Here is a 5,854-nt window from a genome sequence, read left to right on the forward strand (position 1 = left end):
ACAAGTTGGCTACGATATCGTGACACTGGTGGTCACTTATTCCTGACATTAGGGTCAATTGGTCAACTGGCATGGTCCTCATGTAGAGAACCTGTTTCCCAATGGCCAGGCGGTCCCTACGTAGAGGTATTATACGTGGCTACACCCCCGTGATGTTTGCACATAGACTATCTTTGCAAATGAAGTGAAGTTCACATTGCATTGTACTGCTAGCCTCTATAGCAGGTTCTCTTGGCCGGCAGTCCAGCGACAAAGCACAAAAAGAAATGGCCAGCAAAAGTGTATTATGAGCCAAAACAAAAGACAAAAAATGCCCCAAAGAGCCTGCTATGGAGGCTATGTACTGCGGGGTTGTGTGAGTAACGTACAAGTGGGAGGGGTATACAAATCCTCTCTTGTGCGGTCAATGTTCGCTGGCGACATGGAATCAGGAAAGACACGTAGAATCTGGAACAGACTCCTCTCCTGACGTAACTGACATGATACAGGACCACCCCATGTCACAAGTCACCAGTTCCTACTCAAAACTCCAGGGGAGGTCGTGAGAAGGCGATCCGTGTCTTAACTACACATTACTTATGTCATTAGTCTCTCTTAGTAACTGTACCCATGTTTTGCGGAGTCGCTAATATGATAACAAGTCTCTGATGTTGGAGTCTCGTTACCATTCTCCTCTGATCGACTTATAGGGGTGTTAACGTTTTACTGGGAACAGTCTGGTATTTACAGGCCAGTTTCTGTCAGACTAGTACTGTCCTTTATGGTAAGGTCGGATTTTCGAACCGGGACCCGGCAGGGCTGTTTGTGGAAACGAATTTGAAAAGAAAAAAAAGACATGTATCGTTATATGTAAACATACAGTCCACGACTATTCTCTTTACGTCTTTTGCAGTTTGATGTGTTTTATTATATATACTTTTGGTTGCCGAAAACTACCCGGTCGGGCCCCGGTTTTGGAATGTGACGTAGGCCTAAGCTGGCCTTTCGAGTAATCGCCGTACAAGGAGCGATGCCGCCGAAACCAATCTCGTAAAAATGGCCCGGCGTGTGCTGATGACCTGGGCGGACGGGCTACACTCCGAGCACCGTAGAGAAAGCGGTTAGCCCACGGTGGTATGGTTACCGGGCTACTGATGTTGCTGTTTAAATGTTAGTTTGGCGTTCCTGACACGGGAAGCAAGTGAAACCACCGCCCAGTTTGCCCCCGCGGCTCGCCTGAATCAGTTCCATGCGGTGTGGTCCCGGATGACTGACATCTCGCCTTAATAGCTCTAACGACGGTCCTGAGGACCACTTAGCGCGGAACAAGTGCTGCAAATTGCCACATGAGATAACTAGAGTTCCACGAACACATACCTTTGCCAAATAAACCAGGTTTGTTATGTAGAGTGATGTCTGTAGACATAAATGTGTTACTCATTATATTTTATTTTATATGCCTGGAGTTGGTTCATAACATTTTGCCATTGCTTATACAAATTAGATCCCTATTTACATACTAATATTAAATTGTATCAAGCATCACTTAAGCTGTCAGCATACCAAAAATCATGATGATCCTTTCATCCCTTCTTGACTTATTCTCTTTCAAAGTAGGAAACTAAACCGGCTCCTGCAGTTCAAGAAAAGATGTTAGCGGACCCAAACATACACTTCTTACTCTCTGCCATCTATCTCAGTTGCATATGTGACAAGTTTGAAAGTCCTATCACAGAATGCAGTGGACTTATCAACTTTCCTCATTAATTATGCAAATTAGCTGTTAATTTGCATAACTAGTATCTCATTATGTAAGTTTTTACTTAAGCTATCTACATACCAAAAATCATGACGATCCGTCAACACGTTCATATTTTCCATTAATTATGCAAATGAGATCATCATCTGCATAATTAATATGTATTGATATTTCTTTCTTTCTCAGCTACAAATGTGACAAGTTTGAAAGTCATATAAAGGAATGCAGTGGATTTACACACTTTCCTCATTAATTATGCAAATTAGCTGTCGATTTGCATAATTAGAATTCCATCATGGAAGTCTTCCCTTTGGCTATCTAGATACCAAAAATCATGACGATACGTCAACACGTTTGTATTTTCTCATTGATTATGCAAACGAGGCCGTCATTTGCATAATTAATATGCATTGCTATTTCTCTCTTTCTCATCTATATATGTGACAAGTTTGAAAGTCCTATAATGAAATGCAGTGGATTTATCAACTTTCCTCATTAACTATGCAAATTAGTTCCTGATTTGCATAATTAGCATTTCATTATGTACATTGTTACTTGGGCTATTCAACCCCAAGGAGAGATGTAGTCAGATTCATGTTTACCAAAATTGTTTGATTTTATATATTAGGTCATATAACAGCAATTGGATATGTTGTGGACTTGATATCTACTGGGAAAGAGATCCGCTTCGCGATGAAAACCAGTATCATAAGTATGGCGTATACGTAAAGAAATTTCCAAGCGGGAGCACAGTGCTTTATTGGCGTCTTGAATATTTTTCAAATTTTATAGGCGGGGGGGAGGGCCTAGGAAAAATATTTTGACTTGGGGGGAGGGCCTAGGAAAAAAATTTTGACCTGGGGGGAGGGCCTAGGAAAAAATTTTTGACCCGATCCTCTGACGACCGGCCCTCCCCCCCCCCCCGGTAAATATCGACCAGTCCCTTATATACATCTCTATCATCATTGTAAGTTGGACCCTTAACTGAATTTGGAGGCCATACACTGAAATTCTAATGTCAAGTACTCAGTAGCTGCTTTCAATGTCCACAAACGTTTTGTACCTTAATTTGACACAAGTTTGGTACCTCTTGTCTTTTAAAGTATGAAAGGAAGCTGTGAAGAGCTCCTGTTCAGCATCAAGTGCAAATACCCACATGCTTTCAAACTTGGACAAAGGCGTAGTTCTCACTCAAGCCTTTAGATAGACTATGCTATGAAACTGCTTTGAGAGTACCACTCCAATGATTAATGAACCGTCCCTTTTCCCTCCTACTCTCTAGTCAGACTGTCTTGATTGTGGCATGAAATCCAGATGTTAGAATTACAGTCAAACCTGTATTAGCGGCCACCTTTGCATAACGGCCACCTGCCCATAGTGGCCACTTTTTGTCGGTCCCTTGGATTCGTAATGATTAAGAAATAGGCTTAGCGGCCACCTGTCCAACGCGGCCACGGCCACACGATTTCCGGTCCCGCAGGTACAAAAACACTGCCGATTACGGCCACGCGGACCGCTGATCTATGTTTCGGCACGCGTTCGGCCATATACAGTGGTCGTATCGTCACCCTATGCCGGTCTCTTCAGACAATATCAACTGTAGAATATTTAAAACTTTTTATTTTCTTAATACATATAGTGTAAAAATCATTGCAGTGTAAAAATCATTGCAGTGTGAATAAAGATCAGTCGGTACTAAAACCATGTGTAACTTATTGCTTGTGGTCTAATAATTAGCATATTCTCTATAGTGGCCACCTCTCTATAGTGGCCAATTTTGACCAGTCCCTTGAGTGGCCGCTATAGGCAGGTTTGACTGTACATGCAACGTTTTGGGACATGGCGCATGAAGGGGTTTGCAGTATACCTACGACGTGGGTCCTGATGAATGTTTGGCTTTTGGAACCTTATTATTAAATTTTGATTCTGACACTGTACACAAATAAACATGTCATTTTCCCCCGGAAGATAAAATGGTTAATATAAGACTCCAAGAAAATCAAAATCAAATAACCCCCTAAAGACCCTCTACCTGTTTACTTCCACATTACCGTCAGCTGCTACATCAAAACCACTTTTTGAGCACCAAACAACAAAATCCAACAACGAAAAAATCACAAGCTTCCCTTATTCCAATTACATTATACTTTATGCAGCTGTGCAAAAGAAAACAGCTTTGACCAACTAATGGTAGTTCAGCTAGGGAAAAGTCTTGGAACTTTTCTTCTCTCTCTATGATAACGTACATATCAACTCTTCTTACCTGTAACTTAGTTGATACACAGTCGCCTGTAGAATCACAAGACTTCCACTTGATCAATTGACTCCGTGCTCGCACGTTCTCCACAGAAGTTGTTGCTTCTAAATGCGCGTACTAGTACGATCGTCTCCTGGACTGAAATGTAAACTCCTTGGTGCAGAAAGGAAAATCACAGCTGACGTGTGTTTCCTGTCCTGACAGTTCTCTGTGGCACTGTGCAGCACTGCCTGGCAAGCCATATAGGTCAGTACCCAGATGGTAAGGTCAATAGATCAGTGACCTTGACCTCCACAGGAAGGAAAAGTGGATACGGCATCAACCAATGTAAAACCGTATGGGGAGAAAATAATGGCTCTTAAGCTTTTAAAGAATGTAGACGATGTTGATATCAAAATCATTATTACCTCCATGAAATGCCATGGAGGTAATATTTTACCATGCGTTTGTCTGTGTGTCTGTGTGCAGACAAGATAACTCAAGAACGGCTGGGTGGATCAGTTTCATATTTGGTGTGTTGGTAGGGTGTGATAAAAGCTGGAAATGATTAGATTTTGGGCCCCCTAGCGGCTTCCCTTGGTACTGCAGCGCAACTTCAAGTCTTGCTATCTCATGTTCTGAACACTCTATGGTCACGATTTTTTAGTGGTATATAACATGCATTGGCATAATACCGGTAGTAAGACTTATACCGGTAGATTAAAAATACTGGAACTTAAAGAGATCTGCACATGCAACAATAGTTATTTCTGAGCTGTACACACTTCAGACATCTAGGTGTCCAATACACCATTTACAAAGCATCGATAACAATGCATTCGAAGACAACAAGGCCAAAAGTTTTCAGTATCTTTTTCGGGGTAGGCAGCTCGTCGTGGGACGAACACACTGTCACATTCATTGCCAAATTTATAGATCATAATTACACATGCTCACGGCACAAGACGAACATGATTCAACAACAATCTTGAATTTCTGTTGGTGACCTACAACTCATGTAAAAGTGTGAAGAACCGTTGCATAATAGCCCGGATCTACGACTGAATGGGCAAAATTGAACGTACACAGCCATTTTCCCGCCATTTTTATATCTACGCTAGCAGTGAAGTGTTACGTCATAGCGGTTGTGACGGACAGAAGTTAAATGAAAATTCTTGACAGTATACGTCCGTTTTCTCATGACATTTTGTATGCTCATGCAGGTTTATGTTTTATGCATTTACTGACACTAAAGGAAGGAACATCAGAGGATGTATAAATGTACATAGCGGCAGTTAATTGTGCCGTGTTTCTTCCTACCGGTATTTTTTACCCCCTCCCAACCACGCGCCCGTTCGCCGTGTAATTCCGCGGCGTGTTACAATTACAATACTAGAGATAAATATGTGTACTGTCACACATACACACAGGGTCGCCTAAGTGTAATTTATGCCAGGTGAAATTCTAGCTAGGTAATGATAAAGGGCAGATGTGAACATATACAGGCCCACCTAAACAGTCCCTTCTGCAATAAGAAATGGACTAGCCCCACCAGAACAACCCCCTCATTCAGCAAGTTCCAAGTAATTGAGACACACGTACACTCGAGGTGCAAGGGACGCTCGACCAAACAGAAAACAGTGCACGTAATAAAGCTTGCCTTATTTTACTGCCTGCATTAATTATGCAGATGATCGTCAAAATTTGCATAATTAACATGTTGCTACATTCCTCTCTACTTTAAGGAACATATGGTATGAATATCAAAAGTGTAACGGCTTTTTATAATTTTGAAATTGATATGCAAATTAATGCCTCATTTGCATAAATTTCACATCTCATGGTAATCTTAATGATAACAATTAGATTTGACGAAAATA

This window comes from Branchiostoma floridae, chromosome 3 (genome assembly GCF_000003815.2).
Source record: "Branchiostoma floridae strain S238N-H82 chromosome 3, Bfl_VNyyK, whole genome shotgun sequence".
Classification (NCBI taxonomy): domain Eukaryota; kingdom Metazoa; phylum Chordata; class Leptocardii; order Amphioxiformes; family Branchiostomatidae; genus Branchiostoma; species Branchiostoma floridae.